The 24,276-nt window shown below is 44.0% G+C and overlaps 1 pseudogene; it reads left to right on the forward strand.

The window, feature by feature from the left end:
• The window catches only part of LOC144153385 (uncharacterized), a 59,135-nt pseudogene that overhangs the window by 6,117 nt on the left and 28,742 nt on the right, over positions 1-24,276 (forward strand).

Here is a 24,276-nt window from a genome sequence, read left to right on the forward strand (position 1 = left end):
GCAGACGCATATACGCCTGCATGCTCGGTGATCGCGGGTCGGCACACTCAACTACGGCGCTCATGCGAAGAAATGAGCTGTATCAAATGTGTATCTATCACACCGAAACCGAACCCGAAACCAGTTTATTAGGAAGTACTTAAGCGCAGTAAAACAAAGCAGTTAGCTCGCCCCCCTCGCGCCCCCCCCCCCCCCGCCCACCAAAGCTTTCGCTCCATTGCCGCAGATAGTCAATACCTTAGTGGAGTAGAGTTGCCCGTCAAGACCTTAGCCAAAAGAGAAAAAAATTTTCTCTCTCTCCATCTTGCCATCTTCAGTTGGAAAGTTTTGCGGGGAAGCAGCCCGTTACGCACAACCGCTGCCGGAGCTCCGCTCCAGTGGCAGCGGCGGGGAATAGTCTGCAGCACACGTGTGTTTCGGCAGCTGCGGAGCCGCGAGGCGTCGGGTGTATTCTACTGCTTATCCACTGAGGGGCCGCCGTACCGCAACCGCCACCGCTCACTTGAGCAGAACTGCCTGGAAACGGGGTCTCTCGCGCAGCACTGAAAGCCGGCTTTCTTGTGGTAAAGTTGAACCCGTGGCATGTGCCAATCAGACCCGCAACTCTGGCGCTACGCGACACACAGGAACTAAAGAGTTGAGCGAGCACAGGTGAGAGTTAGAATACTCTGGTTTATGCAATAGCGCAAGAGTCATTTGGAGGGCAATGGGGCAGAGGGAACGTGCATCATGACAGCGCGGTAACGGGAGGTAAGCCAGTGTGGCGCTTTCATTGGTATATTCAGCCATTTTATGTCCACGTGAACTCCCATCAATGCCACTGTGGCTTAGGAGCCATTGGACATTGTTACTACACTCATGTCCAACGAGGACGTTTTAAAATGAGGGTCTTCAACCAAACACTGTTCATATAAACCCCACCGAAGTCTAGACTACTGGCACTAAAAAGCCAGCCTAGAGCGGCAGAGGTCAACCCAGTCCTCCGTTGAATAAAGAATAATGAATGCAAGAACTTCGTAAATAGCTGTGAATTATGAAGTGGTTGATGTCGTTACGTTAGAAAGTTTGAAATCAATGTCGATACGATATGGCTGCCACGATTACAGCTCCCGAAGAGCTTGAGGTTGTTACCGAGCCATCTGTATAAACATAAATTTGGTCTCCGCAGGCTTCATGTAAAAATTGCAGAGAACATTCGGGGATCTCGTAGTGAAATAGCCACTTGGTTATTTCCAGTGATTAGGTCCCGCTGTGGCTGTAAGAGGCACCAAAGCGGTGATGATGATCGTGCCGCAGCTGTGTATCGTGAGGGGAGGCATTTGCAGTGGGCAGAGTCTTCCTTAGAACAGAATGGCCGTGGTCTCGTTGAAGGCAGAGATGCAAGGTGGTGATGAGGCAGAAAAGCGAGATGTATAATTTGTGCCCCGAGTACATCCAGGGTAAGATAGGCTGTTTCCAGATAATCACCTCTGACTCCAATGTTTGTCGATGTTGAGGCCCACCGTGGCAGAACGAGATACGTGTGGAAACCCAGAGCTTGTATGGCCTCTGTGCGTAGGTTGGTTTTGCACTTATTGAACTGAATTGGCCGTCTACGACGAAAAAAGCAAGGAATACTGTATTGTAGATGTGTAGCATCGAGCGGACGGAAACAGCTCATTTTTTCCCGGCCACACAGTTCAGAAGCTGGGCAACTGCAGTGAGCCTTTTTATGGAAAAAAATTGTGCTATTTATAATAAGTACCCATCGATGATAACACGAGAAAGCAGTGACCCCTTGCGTAAGAAATGGGCTGCTATTTAAAGTAATGCCACATTGTGCCATTCTTTTCCGAGCCAATGCCACCACTGCGCCCTTATCTGGTGCTATCCTAAGGCATTGTTTAAGCAGGAAAGAGCATGTAAAGGTCGTGGATTTCTGAAGGTGTGCCCGAACCTGAGAAGCTGTCTTTTCTGTAGCGCAGATGCACATGTCATCAGCGCATATAAGGAGCTGTACAGCGGTTGGCATGGTATCTTTGGGCCCTACTAATGTATGACTGGGCCTAACTACACTTCTTTGTCGGACGTTAGGGGAAACACAGTGCTTTGAGGCTGTGCCGTCGGCGGTCTTGACAGAACAAATTGTTATCTGGATAGAAACTTTGAATGCATCTGAAAGTTTGGCCCCTTACTCCCGCATCTTCCGGACTATAGAGAACGGCGTCATGTGTACGTTGTTGGTGGATACTACAGTTTAACGTTTGAGCAATTTCTCGATCTGGAGCGATGTCGCGAGGTCAATGCCAATGTAGCAGATAATGAATGCAAGTGTACTAAACATTCCGATTTGGTCATTTGATTGCGTTCTCATGGGGGGTTTCTCGTGCCTAAAGCATAAACTTACCCCATTTCCAGATTCTGTTTCAAGCTAAACGACCGCCGAGTCCACACAACAAGTCCATCATGCAGCTCACATCGACACGGTGGAAGGAAGTGAGGAGCGTCCTCACCCCATCGTTCACCACAAACAAGCTTAAAATGGTGCGTGGATACGGTGGCATCCGTCGCTTCGCCATTCTTATATTCCAACAAAGTGATTTTGTTCCCTCTCTAAATGTGAGGAGAGCAAATCAAGCAGCAGTGATTGTTGTTTGTGAATATGTGCTTGGATCTGCTCCAAAAGTGCGTGCAGTATTATGCATGAAATATGCAAAGAAAGGTCAGCCATTTGAAGATTCGTTTCGGTTGGAATTAAATTAAGAAATTATATATTGTTTACCAAAACCGGGTAATGTCCGTAGTTCTTTATTAGGTTTTACACTCCATATTTTGGAGGGTGTCCGACAATCACGGTTGTAATCGACCAGATTTAGGGGAAATCCAAACGGTGGAGTAAGTGTCTGTAAAGGAAAATTTGACATCCACCTAAATGCACCCATACGGCTACAAAGGAAAGCTATACAGCTTTCTCGAAAACTTCGCAGTTGAAGAAAAATTCGTCCTGGTCCAGAATTCGAACCCGGGACCACTGCTTAACCGGAGCAGTCGCTCTACCAACTGAGCTAACCAGGAGGCTAGTCGTTAGTAGCGCGAAAGCGAATTGATCAACAACTCGAAGTGAAGGACAGGTGTTAATCAACCATATTTAGGGGAAATCCCCAAGGTGGAGTAAGTTTCTGTAAAGGAAAGTTTGACATCCACCTAAATGCAGCCATACGGCTACAAAGGAAAGCAATAGAGCTTTCTCGGAAACTTCGCAGTTGAAGACGTCCTGGAGCAGGACGAATTTTTCTGGAATTTTTCTCGGAAACTGCGAAGTTTCCGAGAAAGCTGTATAGGTTTCCTTTGTAGCCGCATGGCTGCATTTAGGTGGATGTCAAACTTTCCTTTACAATTACGAATATATTTGCCTGCCGCCACTGAACCAGAATTACGACCCCGCCGAAACACGTGCCTTGCTCTCTAGTACGATCATCACGAAAATTTTAAACAAGCGCGGTATGCGTAGTGAAAATATTTTAATGAACAAATGGTTTACCCCTGCGCCTGGCCAATAAGAGAAATGCGGTATTGCGTCCAACACCGCTTGCTTTATTGCAAGGGTCTGCGGCATGAGGATGTGTAACCAAAGAACCGGTCATTGTTCCGAAAAGTCATTCTAAAGCAGAACACCTGCAGTTTTAATGTCGAGTGCCTGGCAGCACATCCCCCTTAGTGGTGATCGGCCAAAGCCAAAGTATTACCATTTTTTACAGCGAGGTTGTTAGCATGTTTTTTGTCGGAAAATTTCGTGTCGTAAACCAAAACCAGGCAGGACCTGGCAGTTCTCGCCAAAGACGCCGAGCGCAGGCGTCAGGCTAATCAGGCATGCAGCATGGGGCTCAGTATTTGTATAAAAAAACCAAAAAACGAGCATAGAAACCGCATGATTGATGATAAGGCGCTGGTGAACAATGTCAGTCCTCCCGCCCATGTGTTCTGGCAATTTTTGCGTGCAGCTGCTCTCTAAAGCGGCGGGGAGGGTGGGGGCGGGTCGTCATTCCAGGGCTAGCGCTTGCGTCAGGCTCGGCAGAACCCAGCAATTCTAGCCAAACACGTTTAGCGCACACGTCAGCGCCCACCATTTGACGCCAGGGAAACGGAGTGCACGCGACAAGTGCGCCCAGACAACGGGGAACATTTCACATTCTTCCCCATCAGCATATGTAGCAGTTTACCGTAGCTGTGCTGGATATCCACTTTCGCAAGGAGGGATGTCGTCCATTTTTTGGTATAAAACACAAAGCCGTGATTCTGCTGAATTTGGTGTTCTGGTTTCGAAATGCACGTTGTTTATAGGGAGATTATCTTTAAGACACAACGACAGATCAAAATTACAGCGTTACTTAGCACTTGAAAACTTCCATACCTGAAAGCAGTTCCCTGCCATGTTGCCACGAGAACGGCTCCCATGGCAAGATTGCTTGCCTGGGGAGACAGTGACGCCTGCCAGAAGCTTGATGATTGCGCGTACAAAATATTGTTTTTGGGTCTGCCTTCCTATATTTGTGAACCACAATTACTGGTCATAGCGATTAGGAAAACCGGGATACGGGATGTTACGGGCCATATTAGAGAAATATCGAAGACAAATGGCATATCCAGTGATGAAGCGCAAAATTTATAGGAACTCGCCTGCCATTATTCATTTTATGACCACAAATATTAACAGTTCTCTGTCACGAGCCCCCACCTTCACCAGCAGGTCCGGAGCTTATGGCCACCACTCTGTATTAGCGAAATGATGCCCTTGAATCCCTTCAAAATTAAAAAAAAAAAACAGTAACGAACAAACAATTTTGCTCCGACATCAACATGATTTTTCACCAGATCTAGAGGTTGCCAACAAACTTAACAATTAAGAAGCTTAGATCAGGGCCCACAGTACCTGTGTTCCACATGCATCAACATTGTGGTTGCAATGACAAGAAAAACTGTAGTCCTTTTTATAGAAAAGTCCTTTTTATAAGCTTAAATCGTTTTTCTTCCTATGTACATTTTTCTACCCCTAAGGAATACAGGAGAAATAACAACAGAGGACGAATGCTAGTCCTGTAACGCTTGTACAGTGCACCCAACCTCCGTAAACCATCCAGCCGAACTTTTCATTGTTAATGCATTTGTCTTCGTCGCTAAACCAGGTTACCGCACCTGCTGGTGAGCAGCCACGGGTTCAATTGCCGCGGCGGCTGGCGCTGGTTTCTGCTGGTTGCGAAAAGCGAGAAAGCCTGTGTGTCAAGATTTAGTCTCACGTTAAAGATTTCCAGGTCATCAAAACAAAATGTTAAAGGCAAAAACGTTTGAAACATATATTCGCTAACGGGAGTGTTCGCAAATCGGCTCCTTTGATTTTTGATACTTGGTCAAACAAAAACATACTTCACAGTTTTGTACACACACCAGTAATGCATGGTTATTACCCTAACAGATGTCCTCTGGAGTCCTCGATGCTGTTGAGAAACTGGTGACGTAGATTGAGCGCAAGGCGGAGAGTGGTGCTGAATACGAAGCGTCTGAGATGTACGCTGCTTTGGCTTTGGATGTCGTCTGCAAAACCGCAATGGGCATTAACTACAGCCTGCAGGACCACCCGAAGCACCCTTTTCTTACCTTTTGCCGTTTGCTGTTCGGATACGCCTCATCGTTTGTCATTGCCGTACTAAGTGAGTACAAAGTCCATGGAGTCCTTAGTATATAAAAAATTCCCCGCATTTCCCCGAGGGGAAGAATGTGAAAGTGCGAATGCACGAGTTGAATTTGCGCGGTTGGGTAATGTTCGCGAAAGAGAGATCACACACACACACACACAACTACAAAGAAAGAAAGATGCATTTATTCACAGACACCTATTTGTGTTGTCGTTGTACTTGATTGCTAGAGCGGATCTCAGCTTTGAAATTTCGTGTCAGTACTCCTTTAAGCGGGTGCATTAGCCCTTCTCACGCCCGATTCCTGGCCAATCCCCCACGTGGGTATGCGCCATGTCAGCGGCCAGGCAGCGCGCGCCCATCTTTGAAATTTCGTGTCAGTACTTCTTTAAGCGGCTGCATTAGCCCTTCTCACGCCCGATTCCTAGCCAATCCCCCACGTGGGTATGTGCCATGTCAGCGGCCAGGCAGCGCGCGCCCATCTCCCCCCGTTGCTAAGGAAGACGAGGAGCGCGCGCACCCGCAGCTGTTGCTATGCGGACTACGGCGGCGGACGATTCAGGCTCGCTTAAGAAGTGCATTCGCACTTAAAAGACAGCTGGGCGGCATACTCCCCAGGCTAACAACCAGTTGGACAAGAGAGTGTTTCGTTTTCTGGAGGGTATTTTAGACATGCTACACAGCCCTTGCACATAAAGTAGGTCATGTGCTAGAAGAACAACATTTTGCGCAGTTTGTTTGTTGCTCAAGCTTCAGGTCGATGCATGCCAAAAGGCATCATGGCGTCTGTTCAAATATTTATCTATAACACCAGCAATAATAACGGCTAGTACGACTGCTCTGGTTGAGGCGGGGTCACGATAACGTCCCCCATTTTTAAGAATTTTGAAAATCCATGGACAAACTTTATATACAGCAATTTGCTACTGTTTAAAACCATTGCCTTTTCTTTCGATGTGTTAGCTCAATACGCAACACCTTCAACACGAGCCTTCGAATTGTCTGTATCTGATATGAGTTGCACCGTGCTGAACAATATATGCACGCTAAAAAAAGAAAACATTACCATTAAAAATTCCAACGGAAAATTTTTGCACTTCTCGGAGAAACAAGGAAAAATTTTTTTTTTGGTTTAAGCCAATCCCACACTGCAATGACAAGCTGCCAGAAGAATGAAAACTTCGCCGAATAGGTGAAGATTGTACTCCATGTGGGGGAATCACATCAAACAAACAAACAATGCAAGCAGTGCTACGCTATTTTCGCAAGTGTGTATACGTCTTTCGCGCTGACCTCTCCAGATGTCCACGAACACGTCACACTAGCAGACTTATCTACGTCATTCCTCCGCTATGCGGCTGCGACTAGCTGAAAGTGACGTGATTTTGTATAATAATTAAGTGTTTGCTAGCAAAGACTTATGCAACCGCGTTATTTGTGTATCTAAGAAAAGATGTGTTTTCTGTCAATTAGACTTTAAGTAGCCTGATGGCGTATTTCGTAAGGTTCCTTAATAATGCTCATTGCAAATTTCGCGCTACAGTACTCCAAATTTTCGTGGTGTTCTAAGGAGATAACTTACGCCTTCAGGCAACACATTTTTAACACACCCTCTAATGACCGCATGCTGAACATTCGCAGTATGGCGCCTTTAAAATTAACAATTACTGCCTTCTGGTTACGACACGACCTCGTGCTTAAAACATGCCCGTATAACCGCCCGTATAACCGTTTTTTTTAAAGCTCAAAAAAGCCAAAAAACTGGTTTTTCTAACTAGTGGCTTGTGCGTGCCTTTTCTTGTTCGCTCAGCCGCCTTCCCCAGCGCTGTGTGTGTGCTTACGTTCATCAACATGAGGTTGCTCCGGTTGCAAAACAAAGGCAAACATCCCTTCGTCGAGGTCCAGGAGAAGCGCAAACTGATAGTGCAACAACGACAGGAGGACAGCTCGGTAAGGGGATCCGCTACAACAATGTTGTGAAATTATGCACCACTCTGTTCTAAAGACGACGATGGTTAGAAGCGAAGCTTCCTCGTTGTGGATTCCTTGGTTGTCGTCTGAGTTTGGACTCCGACTCACAGACTATTTGGACTCAAACTCGCGGAGCTTTGACTAACTCGCAGGAAGTGTGGCCTTTGGATCACAGGGGCTTCGACTTTGACCCTTCATCATTTGATTTCGCTAAAAGAAAGCTTCGCGTTCAAGCGTCGTGCCATTAGACGGAGGGGCTCGTAATTTTTCCGTCTAATTATGCACGTCTATGCACCCCGCTCCAAACCCGGACTACTTCGACCATGTCGGATTGGCGCACTTGAATAGTCATCGGCTCCGGGACGCGAGGGACCCATGTCCAATTCCGACAACTGAAAATGCTGTTTTTTTTTCGCCTTACCCACAATCATCCCCACTGTCAGTGAAAGTTGGCTTTTGTGCCGTGCGTTTTGATGCTACCTATGGCATTACTTTGGTATAGAAAGTTTCGCTGTAGCAAATTACGACCTGAGCAAAAGGTAGAAGATCAAACCACCCAAATCCTAAAACACGAACTGTGTGAAACATGTGTTGCAAACAAAAGTCTGCCCAAACAAGTGAAACAATTCAGATAACTTGGAAATATCACACAGTATGGAGTTCGCATTCCTCTTAAAGGTACCGTGATAACAAAATTCAAGACAGATTCAATGGAAACGCCGGTTTGTCTAGATAACGATACCTCAGTTATCCCAAACTTTAAAAAAGTAATTTCGATATTAGAAAAACCTATGGCGACGACCCCACCATTTTCCGGTTATTGCTACTGACGTCACAGAATCCTCTTTGTGTGGCTTACAGTCACCCACAGAGCTAGGCCACCGCCAAGCAACATGAATGTGGGTTGTAGTTGTGAACCCAGTTACGTTTGGTGGTATAAATGGAATGTTAACGTGCGGTTAGCCGAGTGACAACTGCACTTTTATTTCCAGCAAATATATTGTCAATCCTGATCACGTTTAGTCAGTGTTAGGAGAAGTAATAAATGTTTTCAATATTTCATTCGTTAGCTAGAAAACATCTTTCGGGGCTGGAATAGAGCTGACTGTATTAAGGTGGGCAATTTGTTTAATTGAACGAAGTTGTATGTGGTCTTTATGGCCCCTTAAATTGGGGGACAGTGGAAATACCATTGTTATTTTTAAACTACCACACTGGCCAATTAAGAATGCTGCCAATTACCACGAGAACATCCAACCAAGTAGGGACGACGCACTACCCGCTTATCACAGTATCTTGATGACGTCACAAGAACTTGTTCGAAGTGTTGCCAGCCTCGACCAAAGCCAAAGTCCAGAAATATGACTGCGTGACTGTGCCGGTACCGCTACATTTGTTCGATGCTATCAACTATATTAAAAGAAACAGTTACCCAAGTGACAGTTGTGTTTTGTGTGTTGTCTTTGTGCTACAGCTGACGGCACAGATCGCCACAATTGAATGGTATTTTTTTACCTTTCGTATCCATTTTCTAGCTATATAAAGTTTCGTGGGGCTGAGATGCAGTTGAGCGAGGTACTGACGGCTGGCTCCTTCTCAATAAACCAATTGCATAAAACTAATTCGAACCTTCACTTATGAATGGGAAGACTCACCTTTTTTTAATTTTATTTGGTTTTACGGTAGCTTCGGATGTATATACGTCAGCTATGCCACTGAAATAGGTAATGAGAGTATATAAACATCACCATAATGAAAAGCCCTTGAGGAGTTCAGCACCAAGGTCATCCAGTAACAATCTCCGCAGACAAGATGACAAAAAAAACATCCTTCTGATGACTTGTAAAAACAAGTTTTTGTTGAGCGAAGCGCGAGTCAAATTTTTACAAAGCTGAATATCCAACAGATTGTATCTTTGAGAGGTTCCGAGATAACCACTTTCAGTTTGATCTCAACGTTAGCTGTGCGACAATAGTAGTGTTGACTAGTCTACTATTGCAATGGGTGCTACAGAAGTTTTTTCTACAAAACTGTTCTCTACATATGTGACATAATTCTACCGGGGATCGTAACATTCCATTTGTTGCGCTTGCTTGATACCGGTGCTTCCCATGTTTAAAGGAGTAACCGCATGAAACTTTTTGCAGCCAAGCAGACGGCCGCTACTTGAACGAAACAATTGGGTCTTCACCGAAGGGTTCAGGCTTGTTCAATGTTGCCATGTAGCACGAGATCTCTTCAGAACCTTCAAGAGATAGAAGACATCCGTCCGCTATTTCTGAGAAAATGCTAAATGTAAACCTAAACAAGGGCGCAAGGAAACCTACCCCGAAAGGGGTTAAAAACAGATGGTAGTGTTCCTTGACAAAACAAGTACATGCTACAAGTAGTATGACGTCATTTTTCGCGAACTTCAACTCACTTTGAGAAATCAGTGAGCCTAGCGAATAAAGACAGATGGGCAAGTGGAATGAAATTGGCAAATCCCAGGCAGTGCTCGGGATAGAACTGAAGCGAAGCCTCAGTTGCATATCGTTCTATACTCGTCTCTGACGAAGTGCTTTCTAGAATATCTTCCTGGGCCGAAAAGGGATACGCGTTGCTCTAGCGAGGCCATGACACGTTGTTCATGTTCTCGCTGATGCAGCAGGGCTTACCTCACTATACGTCTCCTATGGCATCGCATACTTCACCAGCTCCATGTATAGACGCCAGCTCCAAGCACTGCCTTCAATTTCGCCTTGGACTGCGAATGCTTCCGTCGGCGCCGCAAATTAGTTTGACCGTTGCCGAAGCTTAGACAGTTGCGCATCTATCTAATGCACCGCAAAGTCTCACGCAAATACCTCCAGGAGCTCTGGCCTGATTTTGGATGAGCCTGAAGGTTAGTGGGAGACTACCAGGAGTTTCCTGTGGTTGTACCGAGACTTTGAGCTTGGTCTAAAGTAAAACAAGGCAACGCCCTTTGTTCTCAATACCACCAAGCACTAAGCCACAGCAACTGGAAACGTGGCTCAACTCGACACGCGCTAGCAGTATGTTACTTTGCTTTTGGGGAGCTTGTCGCCACTCGAGGTGACATATTTTCAGGTTGTTTTTCTCTTGTCTTTTTGACGCATTTGATAACAAATTTTTTAGCTGAATGTGTCTCAGCTCGATGAATCGAGTTTCTGTCTCTGTAGCCTGCCAACAAAGGTGTCAGAGAGAAAGCAGGCCACGGGTCAAAAAAAGCATTGCTAGCGAACACCGAAGTCTCGGATTGGGAATCTGCAAATGGGACAAGGTGCCCGGTCTGTCCTGCATATTTCTCCTTCTGTCCGTGTTTTGTAAGCTGTTAAAGGCCTAAAAAAACACGGAGCCATGGACATTTAAAGCGGCCACGGAGAGAAAACTCACTTTTCTTCAATTCGAAAGAAGTAGGGTTCGGTTACTCCCTTAGCTCCATTAGACCCACCAAAGGCGGTTCTAAGCCGGGAAAAGGCAATCAATATTGAAAGACGTTCAATTTTGCGCTACAGTGACGTGTAACTATTGGTCGGAGTGACGTAATATGGTCAATCACTAAAAACATAGTTCTCAGTTTTTGAAATGCACGTTTTCATCCAAGCGATATGTTTACACGTAAGTAGATGCACCGCTACGTTCGTCCAGTCGTTTTTCTTGGTGGTGGCTGTGGTCAGCGGCCGGCTATCGCCCAAACAAGATTCTGTGACGTCTTAGAACATTTACCTAAAAATGGCTAGTAAGTCCCCACTGCTCATCTGTTTTGCCCAATACCTCTATTGTTTCTTCTAATCATGAGATACTGTCGCTATCGTTCTTATTGGGGCAAACCGTTAATTTATTCGGCCGAACTTGGCCCTTTAAGGGGCCCTTTAAACCCTTCCAAGTATCTGGAGTCAACACGACCACTTCACGTTCTTGCTGGTTTTGTAGTGGAAACACGTGCAGCTGGTTCTCAACCATTTTCGCAGCTTCGTCGGAAAGATTTGCTCCAGCTGATGATTGACACCAAGCATGCACGCGTGGACGTCAATTCTGTCACATCGGACCAGCTCACCGCAGCAGAAGACAACGAGCGAGAGCTGGAAACAGGGCCAATTAACGGTGAGCGAATAAGCACAACTATAGCTGATTTTTATTCATCCATTTATTTACTTCGCGTCTGCTGCAAGCCACACGTATGCAGACGAAGGAATGGGATAAATTAAAATGTCCATGTCCTCTAAAGTAAATAATACCGTGTTTAGGCCTAAAAGACGCGAACACAAAAATGTTATATACTCTATTTGAAAATGGTGATCTGTCATTACATGCTAATCAGGGGAGGAAAATGTGCAGCTATATGATGGCGCCAATATGGTGATTAGTGAAGAAAAGAACTATTCTTTGTAAATGATTTTGGGATTTGAATGTGACGGCAAACTTTGGAATTGGTATCTTTCTGTATCTACATGGCAGTGGTTGTATAATAGGTGGATGGGCCGAAGGGAATTTCGCAATTCTAAAGATGCGCCAAGAATTTTATATTCCGTTAGTTCGTTCTTATTTCGGTCGTGCGGATTTGTTTACTGCGTTACCGGAATATCGAGTAGAGGCTTTGATGGCGATTGCATAGAAAGCGAGCCGTTTTGCTTAGTTCATCACGCTCCTTCATGTCTTCTTTTACGCATCCACTGATCGCGGTAGCGTGCTCAAAATGCGGTCTTGTAAGTGCGTTTGAAGCAAGCAGAAAAAGTGCCTAAATGCGCGTTTCTTAAGATGTAAAGACAGAACATGTTCCTTATAATATCAACACATAGGAGTATCAACGTATATGAGTGGTCTACGTAGCTATTGCAAATACTTGTTGTCATTTTGTTGATTGATTGATTGTATCGTTTAACGCACCGATGCAATGCAGGCGACGAGGTGCGGCGTAGTGAAGGTCTCAGGATTAATTTTGACCACCTTGGGATGTTTACCGTGAACCGAAATCGTGTACACACGGGCGTTTTGGCTTTTCGCCTCCATCAGAAAAGCGGCAGCCGTGGCCTGGAATCGAACCCACGACCACGTGTTCAGCAGCGCAACACCTTGCCACCGAGCCACCGCGGCGGGTGGTGTCATTTTGTTGCCAATTCCTCTGCATGTCCGCTTGCTCATTCCTGTGCTGGGCATAAACGGTATTTTGAATAAGAAATTAGAAAATTTATCTAATAAAAATAAATTTTCAATAAATAATAGCAGTCTATTGCGTATGTTTGCGCGTTATATTTACGCAAAGGCATTAAACCTGTTCTTTTCGTCAACATGGACGTCAATCAAGCACTTTTTTTGTTTTCAAGCATAATGCGGCTAAAATTAAACGCTGCGCGAGTGCATTCAACATTTCTATTCAGGCAACCTGGCCTTCAGAGTTTCAATTACTGAGGAGAGCAATTACCCATGTAAAAATAGCAGATTTAAATGTAATTTTAACAGTAGTTATACCATATACCCGCATAACAAGACGATACCTGAGTGGAGCTCCTTGAGCTACACCGGAAATGACCCGCATTACGTCAGAGTGCGAATACGTTTGCACAGAAATTATTCCCGTAGTCCGTTGGAATAGTTTCTACATTAAAAGCTTCTTGTCGTGATTGCGCGTGTGTCATTTTAGGCACGTTCCTACACTTGTTAACAAGATAGCAACCCATTTTGTTGTTATTAAGTGCGAATGCACTTCTTAAGCGACCCTGAATCACGCGTCCACCGCCCTCCGTCCATCCGCACCACATACCCACTTAGGGCGATTGGCCAAGAAGAGTTTTTAAGTGCGAAAGCGACCCCACCACATACCCACTTAGGGCGATTGGCCAAGAAGAGTTCCTTCGCTACCCATTCGGCATATCTTCGTGATACTAACCACTTCCTATGGGAAATTAACAACATAAAAATCCCTGATGGCGCCTTCCTTGTAACTATAGATGTAACTTCTCTGTACACAAATATACCTCACCGAGATGGGATTGAAGCCCTGGTTGAATCCTATAGCATACATCGGGATCACGAGGCGCCAAGCCCACAAGTCATTGAAACTTTGACCAGGCTAGTGTGGAATTAAATAGCTTTTAATTCCACAATCAGTATTATCTTAAGCGACCCTGAATCACGCGTCCACCGCCGTCCGTCCGTCCGCACCACATACCCACTTAGGGCGATTGGCCAAGAAGAGTTCCTTCGCATCACCCGTGCATTCGCACTTCCCCATGCTCCCCTTCGGGGAAATGCGGGTGAATTTTTTATTTCAGCTAAATATTATTGCGTTGTTCCAGCTACCTAGTACATTGCAGCACGAACTACCAAATAGCCTGAGGCGATGGATCAGTTCAACCCGCTAACAATAATAAATGGCATAGTGCTTACAATGAAGGCTGTTACGAAAAAAAACATTCGTTGGTGCGAACTTCATTCACCGAAGTTCGCCATAGTGAAACTGCGGGAAAAATCCGCATTTGCTTTTTAAAACGTTCACTGTAATAGATTTATAAAAGCCAACGTTCAAAAAGCAACTGCGGATTTTTCTTCTTCATGTGCTCGAAAGATCCGCGTGAATGAATTCATTACGGCGGGGCCGTAATTGTGGAGTAGGATGGTTTTGCCCGTGTTATGTATCTTGAGAAAGGTAGATGTTTTGCTTATAATTCCTTAAACCCGAATTGGTTTCTTCGTCTTAAAAGGTTCAGGGCTCAACTTTCTAGATTTCCGATTTCTGGGAATCCTACACGAATTCTGTGTTGGATCGCTGTAAAAACAGCATGAGCTAGACCAGCAATTAAGGGGTTAAAAAATGTAACAATAATTTTTGCTTCACCATAGCCACAGCACCAAGGAAACACACCTTTATCTTCATTTTTCAGGAAGCATTTGGTTTCCAGTTTTGTGTAGCCAATATTTGTTTCCTCGGACAATACCAAAGGAATTATTATACAGCAAAAGTTTCCCTTTTTGAAGTACGTCTGCCGCGTTAACCCACATACTATCCAGTTCACATTTTTAAAGGGCGTTCTCATTGAGCATCAAGACTTTTTTTGAGTACCTTCACAATTTGACAATCGTAGGAAATGGCTTCGGTTTCTGGTTAAGTAATATAATAATTTATTCTTCTTGCGGTATGGCGTATTCCCATATCATACAGAAAACTGTACCTGCAACACGCCCACTTTAAGCAAAGCTACCATGGACGACGATGACATCACGCAGAATGCCTTCTTTATTCTCATGGCTGGGTGAGAATTGTTTGTTTACATATACCAAGGCTCCAAGTCAATCTTTTTTACCGTTCCTACGTGCATTCTGCTCTCGTAGCAGCGTTTGCAATTACGAGAAGCGTCTGCAGCCTATTGACATTGCTGCGTCCATCGAATGCTATATTAGTGCCTGCCTGCCAAAAACTAGTTCTTTTTTCGGTCGGGGTAACGGGCGGATTTACACTTTTACATAATTAAATAATGCGAGAAGTAGATTGTGTGTCTTGGTTTCTAACAACCAAAATTTATTCCGAGAAACGACATTGGAAAAAATGTTTCACAAAGTTATTTTTAACATTACCATTTTTGCCACTGTCACGGAGCCTTTACCCTGATATTTATATCGCTTCAACAATGTGACGGTTCCTGAACCCGTTCGACGACAATACAAAAGCTATGGCAATGGTGGCCAGGAGCGCTGTATTATGACGCCATGATACGCGTTTCAATCGTAATGCCACTTCTCTTCATGATAGTTATCTTTGTTGCCATTCAAGCAATGCTTTCTTTGTCTTAGGTTTCAGCAAATTGCTATTTCTGGCGCGCTGCTTTCTGAATGAGAGCCGGTGCCTCAATTGTACTTCTGGCTCTCCAGCGCTCTCCTGTGCGTGTTGTAGAGACTATAGTCCCGGCCTCTCTATCAAGTTCAAGAATGCTTGCCCTTCCTGCAATCAAGCATTATATCACTGTCACTGATAGTTGCGTTTAATCAAAAACAAACCTGCTGCTGGGTGATTCGGTAAGTACTTGACGACATGGTTTACGCGTTGGACACAAGAATGGTTACCGGACAAGCTCTATTCTGCGCTTGTCCTGCGCTATACGGATCTAAGACTTGTCCTGTCGCCTTTTTTGTGCCCCTCCCTTTTTTAGCGCCTACACCATGTCGTACCTTCGTTGTTGCGGCCGTTGAGGAAGCCGCTTTCACTGCCATTAATATAATGTGTTTAGTGAGGAATATAAACTGTTTGGCTAGTGCTGAGAGAAAGGGGAAGTGCCATTTCTGCACAAAGCGAGACATTGCAGACGTACTGCTGCTGGCCGTGGACAAAAAGTACTTAACTTTGACAAAAAGTGCGAAAATAAGTGAGGGCAGTCTGTGGCCATGAGTGCTCGTTTCGCTGTGTTCGTCCGTGCTCTTACGACCGCGCTCGTATCTTTCGCAATAGAACTCAAGGGTTGGCACGTCCACACTAATATAAAGAAATTAGGTTACCAGCGGGTATTGACAGCTCCCATTATCTGGTTATGCCTTAAAGAAGATAGTGTAAACGATAAAGACATGCCTGAACGCACTGGTACTCCGAAAAAACAATATTCAAAACGACTAATCAAAAATTCGCGGCCGTCGACAAAGTTTTAGAGTATGAGACTCAGCTTTACAGTGTTTATACCAGTCTTTATTGCCTCTTTTTTAACATCTAGTTTGTTGATATCAGTTCTTTTAATGTCGTTCTTTATCTTGTTTTCTTTTCAACACCCTTTGGACGTTGGGGAGTAGGTTTGAGACTACTTCCAACACAATGGCTCTAGTGACTCACTTTCTGAGCCATTACCCGGAAGTTCAGGAGAAAGTGCGAGAAGAGCTGTTCTCCGCCATAGAACCTCATGTGAGTCATTAATTTATTACGTCCATTGCATATATTTTTTGATAGTTTTGAACGTGTCACATAGTAGTGGAAAGTCGCCTTGGCTCTGACGCCCTGTACATGTTCGGTAACCCTGGCAGAAAAAACATTGATGACTCCCATTCATGGGCCGAAATTGACGTAATGCCATGCTCTTGAGTGATGATCCCATTGTTATTAACGTCAATGTTCGAACTACACAATGCAGTACAGGCAGCCACATTTGAAACGATTTCCCCGGCGTCATGACATACTGGGTTCTGTGGGTTGCACGAAAGTCCAGGTTGCATTTATTTTCCGCGTGTGGCCTCTCGGCGTTGTGCTCGTCGTCCATAATGGTTGCCACGAGTACTTTCTTTGACTAACTCGCGTCTTTGAGCCAGCATACCCAGCGTGTACTCGCGGTGTTCACCAGGTCTCGCTGCTTAGTGAAGATGTTCCTGATAGTTATGATGCTTGCCGCTGTAATAAATGTCCAGGAAGCCAATGGGATGCGTTTACAGAATTCTCTGGAGTGCGTTTTGTGGATTTCTTTGCGTACATAAGCCATCGCGTTCCTTGGACGCCAGCTGAATGCACAAAGCAACGCAGAGGCTGTTAAATGTTCCACGGTGGCGGTAGCAGCCGATAATCTGGGATACGCGAGCCCTCTCGGGATTTTCTAAGAGACCGTGGGTAGCGTGCCCGGATGAGTATTCACAATCCATACCCGTAGGCGCCCCCACTGGCTTGGGGTACGTTTGACAGCACAAACCGACCTGTAGAAGGAAAAGAAGAGCATCCTGGGTGAAATATAGAAGATAAAACCAACCTAAATCAGGCAAAACAACCTGAATTTGCGAAAAAAAAAACAATTAAGCGCGTACACGCGCAACAAAGCTAGCTTTCGCTTACGTAGCTACGGTGCTGTCAAAACCGACACAAAGTTCACACAACCAAAGAACATAAAAAAGATTCAGCACCAAAAGCCCCCAACCACTTATAAAAGCACTCCATGAATAAATATGGTTTAATTAGGAAAATTGATGATCTGGAGAATAGGAGTCGAAGAAACAATATCATAATTTTTGGTGTCAAGGAACCAAAGGGCAAACCTCAACAATCTCTTGAAGAGCAAGTAACAAAAAATATATTTGAAGATTTGTTTAAAATCTCAGACGTCGCAATCGAACAAATTCACAGAATTGGGCGACCAGCCGAGAACAAGTGCCGGCCAGTCATTTTAAAACTGGTTGACGGAAGAGGCAAGGTTAAAATCTTCAAAAACTGCTGCAACCTAAACGGCACGGAATACAGCATCTCGGAAGAATTTTCTCCTCGCGTTCAGGCCATCCGAAAAAAGTTATGGGCAAGCGCAAAAGCGGAAAGAGATAGTGGTGTGAAAGTTGCTTTGCTGTTTGACAAGATAAAAATAAATGGATAGTTACATTAGTGGGACGAGTTGCTCAACAAGAGAGTGCCATTATCTGCACCGTGACGTCACAATGGCGACACAAACACGACCGTACCGGGTACAGTTTCGCCTAATCTGCATCGTATCTCAAGGCACTTTTCACTCTTAAATATAAATGTTCGAAGTGTCGTCAACAAATCTGATGATTTAGAAAGTCTCCTCATTGCGCATGATCGCGATGTCACTATCCTCACGGAAACGTGGCTTCACAGCGGCATTCCTGACTCGACAATTATTCCTAACTCTTATGAAATTATTCGCCAAGATCGAGGTTCAAAAGGGGGAGGTGTAGCAATAGTACTAAAAATGGTCTCGATTATACGTGTTTGCCAAACAATGCATGTATTGAAATGACTTGGATTGTCCTTCAGCATAATAATCTCAGTATACTTATTGGTGGCGTACAGGCCTCCGAACTCCGACATTTCAGTTCTTGAAACACTGCACGACTATCTTAGCGAGTATTGCAAACGCTATACACACGTAATCCTGTGTGGGGATTTCAACCTGCCAAAAATTGACTGGGATCGCCTCAGCATTGATTGCAATTGCCGGCACTCTGAAAACTCGACACGGTTTTTTGTTCAACTTAACGCAGCTAGTAAGAATGCCCACTCGACTTACACCAGGCACGAGTTCAATTCTCGACCTTATCTTTGTTTCCTAGGCTATCCTCGGGTACAATAACAACTTAAAAATTCAACCTGGAATTTCTGATCACGAACTAGTATTGTTCCACAGCAACATGCTATGCACCCCCTCTACTCCTGTGATACGGAAGTATCTTGATTTCAATGAGGCCCCGGACGAAAGCATTTTAGATTTACTTGAACTGGAATTCGATAAATTTCATTCCGAGTACAACAACAACGGACCGAGTGTTGATGCGCTCTGGACTGAATTTAAAAACATCGTGCAGAAGTGCATTACTTATGTTCCATTAAAAAAGAAAAAAAAATTGCTAACCAAAGTATCTGGATCACACGCGAGATTCTTCAACTCAAACGTAAAATAAGACGACTATGACGCATTTCCAACGCAGCCAGTAACTGCCGGCTAACGACCCTGTGGACTGAGCTTCGGAAAAAATTCAAAAGCTCTAAAGTTCACTTTTTTATTGTAAGGATGCATATCTTCATGAGTGTTAATCCGAGAAAATTCTGGATGCACCTAACTAACAAAAAAGAGGGAATAAAGAAACTAAAAGTGAATAATGTTGAAGTCATTGACCCGCGCTCCTTGGCAATAGCCTTCAATGATTACTTTTCCTCTGTATTTGTACGGACAGTCGACTCACCACCAGAATGTTTGCTGTCTTGCATAAATATACCTGATTTGGTTGTTACTGAGGAGGGCATTTTCTCCGCTCTGCTCCACCTCGATGCAAAAAAATCAGCTGGACCGGACGATATACCAAATGCTTTCCTTGTTAGGTATGCTGAGTGGTGCTCCAGATTTTGTTTGTAATTTTTCGAGAAAGCATCCTACGAGGTGAAGTTCCAGAAGACTGGAAAAAGGCTAAAGTTGTTCCCGTTCCCAAGTCCGGCGACGAATTTGATATTAAAAATTACCGGCCGATTTCTCTCTTATGCACAGCAAGTAAAGTGATGGAACACTTTTTTTTCAAACATATCAGCTCATTCTTCGAACAAAATAACTTCTCTCCTAATCAACACGGATTTCGGCCTGGGTTTTCAACCATAACGCAGTTAGTTCATACTACAAACGATCTTTTTAAATCGCTTGATGAAGGCGGGCAAATTGACGCAGTTTTTATAGATTTGAAAAAGCCTTTGACCGTGTCTCCCATTCTCATTTACTGTTTAAAATAAAAAAATTATTAGCTAACCCGAAAATTCTCCGGTGGCTTGATTCGTATTTGTCAGGCAGATGTCAGTACGTCCACATTGCTAATAATACGTCAAACTTAGCCCCCGTATACTCTGGTGTTCCACAAGGTTCGGTCCTGGGTCCACTCTTATTTTTGATTTATTTGAACGATCTGTCTTCTTCATCCTCAGTGCGCGGTCGGCTTTTTGCCGACGACTGCGTTGTGTACCTTCCTGTTCGCACGACAGAGGACCACACTGCCCTCAGCACGTATCTAAGTGCTATCACTGACTGGTGCAATGCCTGGAAAATGAGCCTCAATGTAAAAAAGTGTGCCCAAATGACCATAACGCGTTAAAGAGACCCCCTCGAATTTCCTTACAAACTGAACAATACTGCACTGCAAACTGTAAACCAGTTTAAGTACCTAGGTGTAACAATAACTTCAAATCTAAGCTGGAACACACATATTCGAATCATATCATCAATTGCTATTCAACGTTTGTGGTTGCTAAGGCACCGATTAAAACATTGCACAGGCAAAACAAAACAATTGGCATACACATCTTTAGTACGACCTATATTGGAATATGCAGATGTTGTGTGGGATCCCCATACGAAAGCAGACATACACTGTCTCGAACGCATTCAAAACAAATCCCTACGGTTTATTTACAACGCGTATGGCAGGCGTGTTTCAGTTACAGAGCTACGTACCCGATCAGGACTTCCAACACTACAGGGACGCCGGAAAATACACCGCCTAAAATTTCTGTTCAACATTGTTAACAATAACTTAGGAATAGCCTTTAACACCTACATGCAGTTTAATACATCGCGTCAAACACGTAACAAACATGCCGAAACAATCGAAATGCCCCGCACAAAAACTAATGCTCACCGTTTTTCTTTTTTTCCACGAACAATATCGGATCGGAATGCGCTGCCACAAGCTGTCACTGAAAGTGTGACCCCGGAATCATTCGTATCATCTATCATTTCGCACTTTTAACAAACAAACAGGGCCCGCAAGACGCCAACGAGCGTTATCGCCTCGCATTGGGCAAACATTGTGTACATTTCAACTTGTGTGTATTTTCTTGGAAGCCGGGATGTACCTACCCAACAGTCTGTTTTCTGGTGTGTTACGCGCTTTTTTTGCTTGTTCCTGCTCCGGAAACTTTGTGATCGATGTACTTAAAACCAAGAGTGCTTTTGTCGGCTATGTTACGCGCTATTTTTTTTAGGATTGTTGGTTTCTACTAAGAAAACTTTGTCTCACTTGTTCGGTTACGTGTTTCGCTGTACCACGCGAGTTCTCCGCTGCACCACAGTGCTGAATGTATCAATATGTAACCACTCCTGCCTTGGCTGCCAACAGGTGGCTGGCAGTATATTACAAATAAATATTCAATAAAAGTTGCCGAAACCAAAAGGGACCAAAACCAGCGTAAAGAAACAGCTATAAATGACCTAAGCGAAACAGAACAATCCAAGATTTTTTTTTGTAATGCACACATGTGGTATAAGTAGATATTACGAATGATAAAAAATTAAAACAAGCAATTAAAAAGAACCAAATGGGCGTGGCTTAGCTCACCTACCCCTGGATATGCAAAGAGAATGCTTGGCTTAGCCTCCTTAAGAATTCGTTTCACTTGCTTAACCGAAGATGTAGCTTTAAAATTTATACTATCCGCCCAATGCCCGCCTTTCTCTATGGTTGTAGTAACGCTTTCGGCGTTTTCCGAGCCGAAAGGCTCGCCGGGCCATATCTGTGGGGTGGTCAGTCCCCGCTTGCCGAGGACGGTTCAATAGCTCTCTCCCGCGCAACGCTCAGAGAAGACGGTCCGGCCTCGCTCTAATTTAGGGCCCAGCTGGATGCAGCCCGCGCTCAAGGCGTCTTGGTCTGAGGACGCCTCCTTCAAGCTACAGTGCAAACCCACTCGTTGAGTAAAATACACGCTTATTCTCTCTCACACACATGCACCCGTGAGTCACGTGGTCAGGCGTAAACCAGCTGCGGAGAGCCCTAGCGCTAAACCGGCAGCGCCGGCGGCACGGGCGAACGCGGCCGGAGGCGGAGCTCGGCCTTGCGAGCCACGAGGTGAAATGCCAAGTACGGCGCAGGCGCGCTCAAATTAAGCTCCAATTTACCGCCACAGCAAAACCACATGGCGAGAATAGTAAAGCGTCACATTAAAACAACGGCGTCTGCAAGGTGTGAACATGATAACTAACAAGAAGCAGATCCTCCGGGCCGCGAGACTATTTGAAATCATAGATCAGTAATTTTTAGCTGGGGTGAATTGCGAACCCCTAATCGAAGTACTGGATGTGCTGGTTAACTAAAATCTGCAGGCGTTTAACATTTTTTAAAATGTTAAATTTAGTGTTGCACAGTCCCTTTGAGCTTTCTTTTTTGTTTCTCTAATGAAGTGAACTTATATTTTTCCCAATGAAGTGCCTTTACGTTCCAAATTATGTATTTTTCCGCAGATGGAAGGCCTACTCTATGGTTGGCTCGATTTGTTATTTTATATTCGCAATAGGAACATTCTTTCGCGGGGTTTTCCGCTTAGTCTTCTATTTTTTGAGATTTATGAGATGTGTTTTTTCTAATTTGTAGGATCCATTTGTAAAATTTTTATTTGTTCTATGTTTTTACATCATGTCTTTTCAAGAATCTGTACAACAAGTCATCCCCGTTTACGCTAATATAACGAATATAATGTTAGCTCCACCGGTTATGATTTTTTGTGTAAACGCAGAGCGTTACCTGGTTTGTTCCTTTTCGCTATTTGTATTCTTATTTTGAAGGTTCTTGCTTAGTATTCTTTCATTTAGCCTTTTTAGGGGGAGATCTATAAGAAGCATTCTTTGCATTTCGTCGGACGTTCTTATAAAGTGTTTTTTGTTCGGCATTTTTATTTTATTTTTAAAATTGCGTTACGGCAGTTAGGTCAATGTGCGCTTTTATAACAATGAAAGGTGGTACTTCCGGCAAATAAGAAATTTGTGTAAATACACCGCGTTACGCGGTTCACCATTTTTCATAATTTTTATTTGTATTTTGAACGTTTTTTTGCGGGCTTTTTTGTTTAGTTTTCGGTTTGGGGGAGAGCTCTACAAGATGAATATTTTTGCTACGAGTCATCTTTGTAAAAAACTTATTTTCATATTCTTTGTTTTTTATTCTAAATGACGTTCGAGCAATTATCTCTTTTTATGCTATGATGATAATTATTTGTGCTACTTCTGCCAGTTATGCATTTTGTTTAAATGAAAGGCGATAGCTGGTGTGCGCATTTTCGTTATTTTTTGTTAGTATTTCGGACGCTCTTTTGCAGGCTTCTTTGTTGAGACTTTGGTTTTTGGTGGAGATGGAGATGTTGAATGCGACGGGTGGTGGCCCACTTGTAGAGACATAAAAGATACGCCCGGAGGCTGCCTGGCGAAAACCACTAATTGCCACACTGTCAAGCATAAATTATTTATTTATTTTATTTATTTATTTATTTATTCATTTATTTATTTATTTATTTATTTATTTATTTATTTATTTATTTGTTTATTTATTTATTTATTTATAAAATACTCTCAAACACCGAAGGCGCTACAGAGAGGAGCGGGTCAATTCATACAACAGTGGTTACAGCCGTTTTGAACGATGTAGGATCCCGAATGCTGGCGATGAATGCGGTGAGGTGGTTTGAGTCATCGCAGGTCTTGGGAATGAACGAGTAAAAGTAGGGGTTTGCGTTGAGGTTGTGAACCCCTACCTTGAACCTGTGACCGTTGCGTGCGGAGTTTTAGGATGGAGCAGAAATGAAAGCCTGTTTTTTAATTGGGTTAATAAAGTAAATCATAAGAAAAAGGCGCAATCGCGCAATTTTCCTTCTAGCAGCGAGGTCACTAAGTTGAACAGAAGGTTTAATTGATGTGATGCTAGCGGTTCGTGAGTAGTCTGTGACAATGAACCGAGCAGCCCGGTTCTGAATGGCTTCCAAGGATTAAGACAACACCACCATATGAGGGTCCCATATCGATGATGGATACTCCAATTTTGATCTAAGAAGGTTTTTATATAGTAAGAGCTTTAAAGACACTGGAGCAAGAGCGAAATTACGGCGTAAGAAACCAAACATGCGATTAGCATTATTAGTAACATAATTATTATATTCATGACATTGCAGAGTAGTGCTAATATGGGCGCCAAAGTTCTTATAAGCAGAGACAGAAGATAAATGTACATTGTTATGTTCGTACGGGAATAGGTCAGACGGGTTATACTGCTTTACGCCAGACGCTCTCTTTATTTTACATTTGTTAAAGTGAATTTGCATCATCCGATTATTGCACCAAGAAGATACGGTATTAACGTCGAATTTATGCCGCCGCATACTTGAAAGGGGCCTTCGTACTAAACTTCTCAGTTTACTCAGCCACAA

Source organism: Haemaphysalis longicornis, unplaced genomic scaffold (assembly GCF_048455015.1).
Source record: "Haemaphysalis longicornis isolate Haplotype H1 unplaced genomic scaffold, Haemaphysalis longicornis Haplotype H1 scaffold_9, whole genome shotgun sequence".
NCBI lineage: Eukaryota > Metazoa > Arthropoda > Arachnida > Ixodida > Ixodidae > Haemaphysalis > Haemaphysalis longicornis.